This window comes from Lynx rufus, unplaced genomic scaffold (genome assembly GCF_022079265.1).
Source record: "Lynx rufus isolate CCGP_SWC_20201006 ecotype Redwood Valley unplaced genomic scaffold, mLynRuf1.p SCAF_4, whole genome shotgun sequence".
Taxonomy (NCBI): domain Eukaryota; kingdom Metazoa; phylum Chordata; class Mammalia; order Carnivora; family Felidae; genus Lynx; species Lynx rufus.
In genome coordinates, this window is record NW_025814856.1 from 167,759,359 (window position 1) to 167,772,407 (window position 13,049).

Sequence of the window (13,049 nt, forward strand, 5' to 3'; positions counted from 1 at the left end):
GGCCTAGCCCGCTGTCCCCTGGGCTGCAGCAGCTGACGAACCGCAGTCCCCCTGCACCCCCTGGCGCCCACCCCCCCCTCCCCCTGCATCCCCCAACTCCGGGGTGGGACAGGACTCTCTCTGTGCTGCCCTCCTCGCCTGCTCCCGCTCCCTCCCGAGGAACCAAGCCGCCTGCCTGGCCGCCTCCACTGGGGCTCGTCCTGGTTGCTCGCTTCTCAGAACGTCCGGTAATTTGGGGCTGGACGGGACGTTTTGGACGCCTCATTTCGCGAGTCCTGCAAGCAGCCGACCTCCTGGAGGGTTAGCCTGGCCCTTCCGACACTTGATTCTCAGCCCGGTTTGGCCAGCTCTTGGGAAGGCCTTGCTCTGGTGTCCTGACCACCCGGGTGTCCAGCGAGTGGCCCCCACGGCTGGCCACCTCTCCTAACGCCCCGCCGGCCGTCCCCATGGCGCCAGGCCCCGGACACACGCAGCTTCGTGGAAAGCCGAGATTTCCGGGCACTCTCTGCGAGTTTCTGGGGTCCCCTCCGCGTGTGGCCCCAGCCGCTCCCGCGGCCCCAGAAGCCCGCCGCCCTCCACTCGGGCCCCATCCTCGAGCACTGAGCTCCGGAACGTTCCTCCGGGCACGCGGCCCGGGTGACCCTGGAGCCGGCAGTGTGCGATGGCAGCCGCACCTGTTCCCGGAGGAAGGCGGAGGCGGGCTCCCTGGGCGCGGTCACCGTGTCGTGGCTGGAAGTGGACGTCCTGGCCTGTCCTGTGGCCTCCCTAGGCTTCACTACCACCCGCCACACGGTCATTTATCCATTTTGTGGATCATGCCTCCCTTCACCCTGTAAGTAAGTAAACCGGGGGCGGGAAGGGAATTAACTGTGCCTGTTGTATTTTTCCTGCCGTGTCCGGGGGCCCGGAGCTGTGTGTGGCGCCCAGGGGCACTCGGGTCACTGCCCGCTGACTCAGGTCAGCCCCGGCTCCCCACGCGCTGCTGCGAGAGCGGTTTCCACCTGCCCGTGGGCCGCGCCCCACCTGGGGACCACAGACCCCCGGGAAAGACTTTTTTTGTCCAGTCTGCTGGGGGGGGGGTGCTGAGCATCGGGTGAGGGGAGAAGCTTCGGGGCTCCTTGGAATCCAGCTGTCACAGACCCCGCAGCAGTGAGCAGCACACGGGTGGGGCACGCGTGACGACAAGGGACAGAGCCCGAGCTGTGTCCCCACCGCGGACCACCTGGTCCGCCCGGGGCGCCAAGCGGATGGAGGGGTCCAGAGACCGACGTGGCTGGAGGCCGGCCGCCCAGCTGTGGCTCCTTCAACAGAAAGCAGCTGCATCTGGTGACCCCGGGGGGGGGGGAGCGGGGGGGGGGGGAGGCGGGCGGGGACGTCCAGCCTCACGCGGCTGTGCTGGATTTCTTGGTGGCTCGACTGTCAGCCCCAGGCTTTACCCAGGCTGTGGGTCACAAGATACACGCGTCTTTTTGAGAAAAATCCTGAAGTTTATTTGTTTATTCCGAGAGAGAGAAAAAGAAGGCGTGAGGGTACGCGTGAGCGGAGAAGGAGCAGAAAAGAGAGTCCCAAGCGGGCTCTGCACGGTCGGCACAGAGCCCAGGGCGGGGCTCGAACCCACGAACTGCGAGACCTGAGTCGAAATCAAGAGTCAGATGCTTAACCGACGGAGCCACCCAGGCACCCCCCGTACATATTTTGAATATCTGTATGTAAATAAATAAATGTTCACATCGACTTTATAAGATATGGCATTATGGTTCCTGGTCCTCCTTCCTTTCCTCCCTCCTCCCTTCTTTCCTCTTTCTTTCTTTCTCTTCTCTCTTTCTCTTTCTTTTCTTTTTCTCTTCTTTTTTTCTTTCTCTTTCTTTCCTTCTTTCTCTTCTTTCTTTTTCTTTCTCTTCTTTTTTCTTTCTCTTCTTTCTTTCTTTCTTTCTTTCTTTCTTTCTTTCTTTCCTTATTTCCCTTCTTTCTTTTTCTTTCTCTTCTTTCTTTCTTTCCTTCTTTCTTTTCTTTCTTTTTCTTTCTTTTCTTTCTTTCTTTCTTTCTTTCCTTATTTCCCTTCTTTCTTTTTCTTTCTCTTCTTTCTTTCTTTCCTTCTTTCTTTTCTTTCTTTCTTTCTTTCTTTCTTTCTTTCTTTCTTTCTTTCTTTCTTTCTTTTTTAGAGAGAGAGAGAGAGCTTTGAAAGCACAGAGTGGGGAGGGGAAGGGGCAGAGAGAGAGAGAATTCCGAGCAGCCTCCGTGTTCAGTGCAGAGCCCACTGTGGGGCTTGATCCCACAGTCCTGAGATCACGACCTGAGCCAAAACCAAGACTCTGTCACTCAACCTCTGAGCCACCCAGGTGCCTCTGCTTGTTCTTTATAAAACAGATACAGAATTCTCTAGAAAAGAGATTTGGATGGATCGGCTCCATTTACAATGTATTGCGTCTCACCGAATCTGAGAGGGTACCTTCTTTCCTCCCTGGACCTTCTCCGAGACGCGGTGCCTCTGACCGTCACCATCGGCCCGCAGGCACTTGTGACGGTTGTATACATTTTGTGGTTATTCTGGGAGGCCTCCCGATGACTTCAGTGCCTTGGCGGATCGGCAAACGGCCACGTGAGGACTGTTGGCTGGGGGACCACGCTGTCAGAGCCATGGCTGGTTCGGTCAGGCGTCTTTGGGTAAAAGATAGAAAAGCCACCATTTACCGGACACTCACGAGCGCCAGGCCGTGCAACACACGTGCGTTCCTCCTACGCGTTTAGTGTGGAACGATCCTGTGCGTCATGAGCTGTTTGCGTGCCCTTCTGGAGCCTCGAGAGGGTCATGGTGGTCCGTACGGGATCTCCAAGTCTGGCTGACCCCAAAGGCTGTGCCTTAACTTTTCTGCTACACAAAGACACTAAAAGTCACCAGAAAGCGTACCACTGAGGAGGACTTTCACGACAGCCGCTCCAGATGGGTTCGTACGCATATATTAGGTTGAAGCCTAGGAAAGCTCCACTTCTGTAGCTGAGAAATGGGAGCATGTCGGGACTTTCATGACTGTTTCCTTCACTCTGTAGGACGCCCGGTTCCATGGTAACGAGTACCGATTGAGGCTCCTGCTCTCCGTTGCTGCAAAGTATTCCACGGGGTTTAACTAACCAGGTAATTAGCCGAATCCGTGTTGGTGGACATACAGGTTACGTCCAGTTAGGTATATGTCGTGTTGCCGTAAACACTCTTGTCCAGCCTCACGGGGGCTCCAGATGCTTGAATTGCTGAGTCAAGGTCTCACGTGCTTTCTCTTTTGCTACGTTTTGTCTTCAACTCTCTGAAATGGTCGTATGGTTGTCCCCGACCGCACTCACACCACGATGCCGGACACCCCCCACTTGCTGCCCCGGTTGTTAGGGGCAGAGGTTTCTCTGAGACCCTGCACGAGAGCACAGAGGACTTGCCCACAGTGGTGGCAGGACTCGGCTGTGGAGAAAAGCTAGAGCCTTCCAGAACGGTGGCTCTAGGAGCGTCGTAGGTGAGGGCCGGTGCCCCTTGCTGCCTGCCGCGTGTCTGCCAGTGACAGACAGGTGGTGCTGAGCGTGACCCTGACTGACTGGAAGGGCTGATGGGATTGAAGGGTGTTGTCCCAGGTCCGTGCCCCCAGCATGCCTGTGACACTCCTGGTGTTGAGGTCAGGGGCACCCAGGTGAGAAGTGAGAGCCTTTCCTAATCAGGGACAGACACGCAGCACGGTGGCCCAAGACCAGCATTTGCAGCCCTGGGGTCTTGGGAGCAAGCCTCTAGATCATTCTAGGTCAACCTCTCATTCTGCAGATGGAAAACGAAAGTTTGGAGGCCGACCCTGCCCCTCCTCCACCCTCAGTTTCCCCGCCTGATCTGCGAGCAGGGTGGGCCAGGGACTCAGCTCACCACCAACCTGTGGCCAGCGCCACACCTCCCCTTCTTCCACCCTGCCCCTCGGTGTCCAGAACCTTCCCCCTGCTGTTCCCCGTGGCTGCCCCTGGTTGACACACGGGCTCCGTTGCGTCTCCTGAGCCTCTCGTGGGCAAGGCCACACTTGTTTGGGAGCAGGTGACACCCAGCCTACGGTGAACCCCGCGATTATACTCACAGTGGAGGCGCGGTCATCGATGCCCTTCCGTGTCCCCAAGCCCACCAGGGCCGCCCGTGAACCGTGCTGGTGTATTGATTTGTGAAGTTAGTCGTGAAGAGTCTTAGGAAGAAACAACCCCAATTCGTGGTGAATCCGTGTTTTGAACCCCCCTTCTCTTTGGGAAACGTGGAATTATATTCAGTGGGGACTCCCAGAAAACTGCCCTCCCATGAGCAGTCTCAGTGCACCTGTCGTCCGGCTGGAAGAAGGGGGTCTTCCCACTTCCGGGGCGATGCTTCTGCGCCACCCTTCTTCTGCCCTGCGTCCTGGGGTCGGGGGTCCTCGCAGTGGCCTCCTGGTCTCCCTGTCTCCTCCCCCAGACAATGAAGCCGCCGCGGGCACAGCGCGTCTCCATGACAACCGCATCCTGCCTTCCCCGCTCCTCTGGCGCGTCCCGGCTGCCCAGCAGATGGCGCTCTCCTACCGGGGAAGGCCTGAAGCCGGGCGAGCGCGCAGTCCCCGGGGATGCGGTCCCGCCTTGGTTCATTTGTTGGCTCGCTCACTCACTCGCTCACTCATTAATTCAGCGCTTCCGGAATACCTGCCCATGGCCTCCCCACGGTGATGGGCACGGAGGACAGACCCTTGAGCGAGACGGTCCCAGCGCTGCCCCCATACTGATGACAGCAGGTGCAGAGTGCCGGAGCCGGACTGGACCTCACCCCACACGGGGACCCTGAGCCCCGGGAACCACGGTGGTTTGTGCGGCCTGCTCTGTGCAGAGCTGAGAGCAGAGCCCGGCTCTCCAGTCTCCCCGTGCTCATCCGCGGGGGTGGCCCTATTCCTGGGGAAAAGCACTTTCCCACCAATTAGAGTATTTTGGAAACGCCTTTTTTGGGGGGCCTTGGCCTTGAGCCTGGTAATATGAGCCTCGTCTCTTCATGGATGTGTGGCCTCATTTGTTTTCATCCCCAACTCCACAAGATGCTTCTCTGAACGACTCCTGATCATTTAGAACATTCCAGAAGCAATAGTAAATGCACAGGCGCCCAAATCTCTAGGATTTCCCCCCGGGGCAGCATCTTGGTGGCTGTTCCAGGATTTACTGGTGACCGAGTGTCACTAGGACGCATTTAGAGAGGAAATAGAACAAAAAATTTCTTAAATGTTTTCAAATTAAAATGGTTTGTTTTTGCTTACAAAGCGGTAAATTGTCACTGAGACAATGTGGAAAATATAGGTAATAAAAGAGAGAAAAGGAGGTCACTTGTAACTCCAGCACCCAGAGACAGTCACTGGTAAGATTTCCGTGTGTATCCTGCTGAACGTTTTTCTAATACACACACATGCGCACCACCCCCCCCCCCACACACACATACACACACACAAATGGGACCAAAGTGTACGTAATGTTTGGGAACCAGCTGATTTTCACCGTATAATATGTTGTCACTATCTTCCCGTGAGGTTGAATATTTTTTGCATCTTCTTGCGTAGTCATAACGGTAACCCATTCAGTTGTATGTTACCCCCGAATTTATTCACCCAATTCCTTAGTGTTGGGCATTGAACCTGCGGCCCAAATTTGCACAGTCACAGACCCCCCTGCGGAAAGCATGCTGGAACCCACGGCACACGGAAATCCTGGCCATTTCCCTGGTGTAAGTTCTAATGCCGTAGAATTACCGAGCCGATGGAGACATAAAATTCTGAGGCTTTGATGACTTATGGCTGAGTGGTGCGGAAGCGACATTAATTCCACTGAGGTCCCCACGTAGGAGAATGATGCCCTCTCCCCAACCCCTGGCGCTGGGTGGGTGGATGAGGCAACACCGGCCATGAGCTCCAAAGCCGATTGATCGAATCCTGGCTCCGCCCCTTGGCTGTGCAATCTGGGAAAAACCATTTGCTTCCTTAAGGTTTCCTTTTGTCCCCTGGAACGTGCAGAGACGAATGCCTATTGGTGATGAAGATGGGAGGGAGAAACCTCTCTCTAAGTGTGCCGCGTGTCCTAATGTGGGTTTTCCCTATCGTGCTAGGGAACTTGAAGAGCGTGAGCTCTCTAGGACCTTCCGCAGCCCCTACAGCAGCCTTGTCAGTTCCGAACCTATCTGTTGACCCCAAGTAAAAACCCGGAGTGCCGTCTCTGTCCACACCCTATTTTCCCCGACAGTCACACGGGGGCAGGAATGGAACCACTTGCCGGCGCTCCTAGCTGTGTTTGCACCTGCGGGAGTTGCGGGTGCCCCTCTGCCTCCACCCCTGCCTCTCCTGGGCCCCCAGCCCCACGCTACCTGTCCCGTGCTGCCCCTCTCCCCATTCCGTTCCTCCCAAATCCTATTCTCAGACAAGGATTTGATATTTAAGAAGTGACTTTGATGTCTGATTCCCCAGGGCTGTAGTATTTATAGCCGAAGCTCTCTCCTTACAGGAGGAAAGGCGGCTTTATCCCCCGCCTACTGAGTTTGGGTGCCCTTGACATCCGGCATGGTCGGGAACGCCCTTCTAACTCGGGAAGACTGGTCCTTGCATGCACACGCGCACACGCACACACACACGCGCACATACACACACGCATGCTGGCACACTCTATCCACACCCCTCATGCATCACACACACACTCACCTCATACACTTGCTCACGCGCACAGAACACGTACGCTCTCACAGGTGCACACAGCCACACCCGAAAACACTATCCAGGTGTGTGTGTGCCCACACACCAGGAAGTTGTACCCCTTCCGTGGCGTGGGAAGGGAAGCAGAGGGAGCGAACGCCCCGGCCCCCACCTGTCGCGGAGGAAAGTGGGGGTCACGGGTGGCGGGAGGGGCAGGTGGGGCGAGATGAGGAGCCTCCCAGCCCCCAGGAGCCGGGGCCTGTGTGCCGGCTGGCCCGCCGGCCGGAGGGGAGCGACAGGGACAGGCGAGCCGCCCGGGGCTGCCCCATTAGGACGTCCCCCGGGAGAAAGCCACCCCTTGGCGGCTCGAGACAGCAGAGTGCGTGTCCCTCTGCCTGGGACACTCACGGGCAGACAGAAGTATTTTTAAACTAATTTCCCTGACCTAAAAAGGTTCTTTTCTGACTGAACACCTAGTCTTTAGGACCGACATGGGAGCACTGCCTATAAATAGCTCAGCACTCCAGCTGGGCTGGCGGTTGTGGCCACCGCCGGGCGTTGGGGACACAGCTCAGGCCTCTGCAGGCGTCCAGGGGCCCAGGGGGCAGGGGTCCGGGCGTGGGGCACCGCACTGGGTTGTTTAAAATGGCAGAACCGGGAGGAGATGAGACGGGGCTGGGGCCGGGCTCATCGGGGCCTGGCGTCGGTCGCCCCCGGCCCCCCCCCCACTGCCGCCCGTCCTGCCCCCCTCGGGGCAGGTGCAGGGGGCACGGACGGGAGCGGGCATCCCGACTGCAGAGGTGAGTGGCTGCAGGAGAGGGGTGGGGGGGGGGCACAGCGGCGTGAAGACGGCGGCAGGATCTCGGCCCCGCGAATTTAAAAATAAGTTTATTCTTTTGAGCAATGAAAGCGTGCTCCGTGTGTTGAGCTGGGAAAGTCTAGACAATACAACCAACCCGTATGTATCCAAATCCCTCAGATCCCAGCGCACCTGTGCCGGGGGGCCGCCGCCGCCGTCCAGAACGGCCGGGACCCTGGTGGGGAAGCGTCCCGACTCCGCTTCGACCTCTTGGCTGACGTGTCGCCTTGGAGTGTGGCTCTTGTGTTTATGTTCCCACGGCGGTGGCTGTTGCCTGATGATGTGCGTCCCCAGGCGCGGGGCACGCTGGCTCAGTTTCCCTGTTGGCTCTCACCCGTGCTGGGTACCCCCCTTCCTCCTGGCCCCTCCCGCCTCAGCCCTGGGGGACAAGGGGAAATCCGGGGCAGGGAGGGGAAGGGTCTGCGACACAGCGTGCCCCTCCCCCCGGGGCTGCCCCGCGAGGACCCGGAGCCCTGCCTGCTGCCGTGGGACGCCCTCCCCCACCCCTGCTTCCTCCTCCCACTCTGGTACAGCCCTGTGTGGACGCAGAGGGGAGACCTCGGAAGGGCCCGTGGGCGGGCCCTGAGATCAGTCACCTGGTCAGAGACTACGCTTCGGGGACACGCCTGTATGTAGGTTGAGGCTGTGCTGCTGACAGTGGGTGTGATATGTGGGTCAGTCTAGCACAGGTACAGCCGACTCCGGCACGGAAAGGATGCCGGACATTCGATGTGCGCACTGGTCTATTAGAAGTTTCCCCCCCAAACCTCTTCCTTAAGAAAGAGGAAGAACCGAGAAGGACGCGTTTCCTGATACCCAGGCCCAGGGGCGGCGCTGAGGTTTGTGGTGGCCTTAGATCCGCGTCTAAGTGACCGCTGGGCTCTGATCGGGGGCGCCCCGGAAGAACGTGCTCTGTGGCAGAGAGGACGCTCGGAGAGAGGGTCTGGACGGCGGCCCTTCCCTCCGTCCCCGGTCCCAGTCCGCAGAAGCGCCAGCCAGCCCCGGATTCCAGGGAGAGGGCGCTTTCCTCACAGGGGAGCCGGGCGGGTCCCCTGTGGTGGCGGAAGGTTCTCCTCCCTGTTGGGGATGCGCGGTCCCCCCCCCCGGGAGGACCACGGGCTGGGCCGCGGGCTCTCGGGGGGCAGCTGGGTCTCATGGCATCCACCCCACCAAGGTGGGCCTCGAGGACCTGTTCCCAGGGAGTCGGGTGCCTTTATCTCCAGGACCTTCAGACTGTAAGGCTGTCTTTTTCCTCCGCGTGTACACGGACTTGCTCAGTGTCACCTGGATCTGGGTGGAGCCTGACTGTGGGACACCCCAACCGGCCGGCCTTCAAACAGGAGTGTTTCTGGGCCTCACGGACCTCGAGTCCCCTCCTCCCCACCCTGTGAGGGCACAGAGGCCCCGCGGGGTCAGCCCTGGGGGGGGGGCAGGTCTCGGGTAACACCCAGGTGGGGGAACGAGGTGCCCCCCTCCAGCATCCGGTGGAGAGGTCACACTGCCCGTCTCCAGGACAGTCGCCTCCGTGCTTCCTTGGTGGCCGCTGCTCGCTGAGAATACAGCGGTCCTCAGAGCGAGGACCGACCCGGTCGGCCCGCCGGGCGCGGGGGCGGGGGGCGCCGAGCTGTGAGTTGGGTCCCCGCAGGTGGGGAGGGAGGCACAGGACCCGGCACCACCGCCCGCTCAAACCGGCGGGTCCGCGGGCAGGTGCGCGCCCACCGTCTCCCGCCGCGGCCCGCAGAGGGCGCTGCGACTCCACTCAGGGACCGGAGGCTGCAGGTGCGGGACGCTGCTCAAGGCCCGCCGTCCTGGGCCCGCGGGGAGGACCGCGCCGCCGACAGCGGGCCACCTGACCCAGCACCCCGTGCTCCCCCGGCTCTCCTCCCGCGCCCACCCCCGGCCTCCTGCCTCCTGGACAGCGGAGGGCGCAGGGGGTGGGGGCGGGCTTCAAGGAGCCCTCCCCGGGAGCACGCGGGGGGCGGGGGGGGGGCGGCCGGCGCGGCCATCAGAAGGGCGAGGTGAGCGGCCCCCGTGTTGATGCGGACACTGCCAAGGCCAAGTTTGGCGCCCCCCCCCCCCCCGCAACGTGGCCTGCCTGATGGGTGGCCCAGCGCTGAGCCAGGGGCCTGGGCGCCGTCTGGTGGAGGCACCTGCCCCATGCGGTGGGGGGGTGGGGGGTGGGGGGTGGGGTGGACACAGGGACCCGGGAGCACTAGGCTCCCTTCAGAGACACTGGGTTTGTTTCGCTGCCCTTAAGGGCCAGGGTTCCCAGCGGGAGGCCTTGAGCTCTCCTGGGGCGGGAGGAGGGGTTCCCGGCTGGGACGAGGGGTGGCGTCTGGGGAGAGGGTGTCACTTTCCCCTGGAAGTGGTCGCGAGGCCCCGAGCCGGCATAAATAGGACTGCATGCAGAAATCCAGCATCCTGTTGTTGGGGGCAATGCTTTCCTGGGGTTCCGGGCAGAACAGAGCTTTACCTCCAGTCTTCAGAGTTTTCACCCCCTTTTAAGCCAGCTTGCCCCTTTCTGGGAACACAGCCGCCCCCATCGCGGAAACCACAGATCCCCACTGAAAAGGTGACGCTCCGAACCGCATTCCCCGCCTCGTGGGGCAGGCCCCAGAGCGTGTTACGGAGGAAAATGCGAATGCCTGTTATTTTCTTCTTAATTGGAGAACAACAAGATTATCTTCAAATCCAGACTTACTGTTTCCTCACTGTGGGGTCGGGAGACAGACGCGGACGTCTTCCTCTTCTCAGGCCCGCCCCTTCCCTACCTTACGCGGACCTTCCAGTTTCGCTCACACCGACAAGCGTTAAGGTTTGCCCGTTAACACCACCGGGTCCGAGTGGCTGTTGGCGGGTCTCCCGGATTTGTCATCCTCCCTGTGGCTCTGAGTAAGGGGCGGAACTGAGTGGGGTCATCACCTGAATCGCGACAGATTGTGCCCCGATGGCTTACGCCCTCCTCTGTGCCAGCCCCGGCCTCCTGTCCCCGCGGTGTGGCTGCTTTCCTCGACACCCTACGTGTCCCCATCTCAGACCACACGAGGCAGACTCTTTCGGTAAAGACCCAGCTAGTGAATATCTCAGGCTCTGCGACCTTGTGGTCTCTGATGCAACGTGTGGGCCCAGGGGCTCCCACAGCGTGTGAAGGGATGAGTGGGGGCGGTTCTAGAACGTGATGGATGGACACTGCAATCTGAGCTTCACCTAATTTTACCTGTCACGAAATACTCTTTGAGGTTTTTCGTTTTCGACGATGGAAACAATAGGGGAAAACCAATCTCAGCTCACGGGCTGTAATAAAAACAGGCCAAGGGCCGGATCTGTCTCCGGGGCCATAATTTGCCAACCAACCTCCCCCCGCCCCCACCCTGACCAAACACATAACCTCCAGCAGAGCGCGTGGGAGTGTTCTGAGCCCGGCTCATAGGAGGCCACGTGGAAGTGCATTTCCAGGGCCTCTCAACCCCTTTGAGGAAACTGTGCTTTTGAAGGATGGGTCGTCAGACAGCCCAGATCGCTGCCGGAGAGCCAGCCCCGCACCGCAGGCCCTTCGTCACTTCCCGGTCACGTCTGCAACCAACTGGTGCTCTTTGCGAGTCTGGCCACGGTCTGCCATGTGTGCGTGATGCTGACGGCCGAGGGCCTCCCCCAGGACAGGCCAGTCCTGTCTCTCCCCCCGCCACCCCAGCCCCAGGGGCTCCCCCAAACGTATGAGTCACGTGCCCACCCCGCGAGGGAAGTCCCCACGCCCGACACCCGCCCACCGAGGGGGTCTGCGGTCTGCGCTCAATGAGACCTTTTCGGTCGCATCTTCACAAGCTCAGGGAAGTACGGGGGGGGGAGCGCAGGTGACAGCACGAGACAAGGATCCCGCCACAGAGCAGACATCGCAGACGGTCTCTGTAACTTCTTTAATTGTTCAAACAATAGAGCACAAAGATAACGGTTTCAAGTACATTGTGATACACGCTTTCGACAGGAATAGATACGCGTTTCGTCGGGAGCGAGGCTGGCGGCGACAGCCTGCGGGCACTTCGCACAGACTTTCCACGCCGTGGGCCCTGAAGACGGAGCGGCCGCCTGGTCGGGTGGGGGCGCCGCGGCGCCGTCCTGACGCCCCGTGTGGAGCTCCTCTCCGACGTGGCTCCCTTTCCTTGGCCACGAGACAGACTATTCTGAACGCAGAGGTGGGCAAGGGGCTTGAGATGTGGCACGGGGAGGCGGGGAGCAGTGAGAGGGCGCCCCCAGGCCTGGCCAGGGTGGGGCGTGGCTCAGGGCCCCGGCGCCCCGGCGCTGGCGGTCACCAGGGTGGGGGGGGGCCTGGGGGCCCGGCCGGCGCTCGGGTCCTCTCGCGGGCCCGTCCGGCCGCACCGCCAATCGGTCAGTCCGTCAACGAAGCCGGAGCTTTCACGCCACCAGTGTGTCTGGTTCTCTCTCGCCGGTCATACTCAGAAGGGAACAGTCAACGGAACACAAACCACCACATTCCACCAGGGGTGGTAAGCCTTGCACCTGCTAACTACCCAGAAGGCCAAAGAAAAGTCTTTTACAGAGAAAAAGCAAGGACACGCCTGCCCGGAGGGCCCGACCCCTGGGAAGCCCACAGCAGGCAAGCCCCGGGCCGCACGCCGGGCCCCTGTCCCTGGTGCCATCCATCCAGGCCCCCGGCCTTCTGGAAGAGGCACAGGGACCCGCGTTTCTGGCCGCGGACACCACGCCAGGCCTGCCTCTGGGAGCTGTGTGTCCACACCCGGCCCCAGCCGGACCGAGGCCTGCCCCGAGCTGTCAGGCTTGGTTCTGCTCCCCAGACCCAGGCCGGCCTCTGGACAGGCTTGCGTTGCCGAGAGGCCCTGTGCCCGCCTAGTGCACCCGGCTTAGACGCCTGGCCCAGGGCACGGACACGACCGTGGCCTTCCGTACGCCACAGCACGGAGGGTGACGGCCAAGGCCCCTTCCCCCAGACCCACCGACACGGGACACCAACCACAGGGTGCCCGCCAGAGGAGGACCACGCCCTCGGGACAAGGGTCTACACCTAACAACCACTCCAGACAGACAGCTTGGATTTGACAGCTTCAGCGAGGCCCAAGGACCCCAGCAAGCCCTGACGCGAGCAGCTGTGATGGGGGAGGAGGGAGGGTGCCCCCCACCCAGAGCGGGTGGACAGTGTGCGTGCCTCGGGGGCTCTGCCACGAAGGGCCTGGGGGCTCACAGAAGACGCACACTTGGCCCGCTCCTCGGGGGCCCTTCCGGAAGGGGTCCCCCAGTACTTTAGAAAGCAGCTAGAGCCCTCCTTCCCTCCAGGCGGGGGGACCCGACCCTCCCCGTGGCATGCACGAGGCCTGCCCACAGCTACCCAGAGCCTGGGGAGAAGGTTCTGGGCGATGCCGCCGGGGCCGCCTCCTCTGGGCCCGCAGGGCGGGCGGGTGGCGGTGAAGGGGCTGGCGGTGGGGGCGGAGCGGCACCCCCACACAGCACCCCCGGCCTGGGGG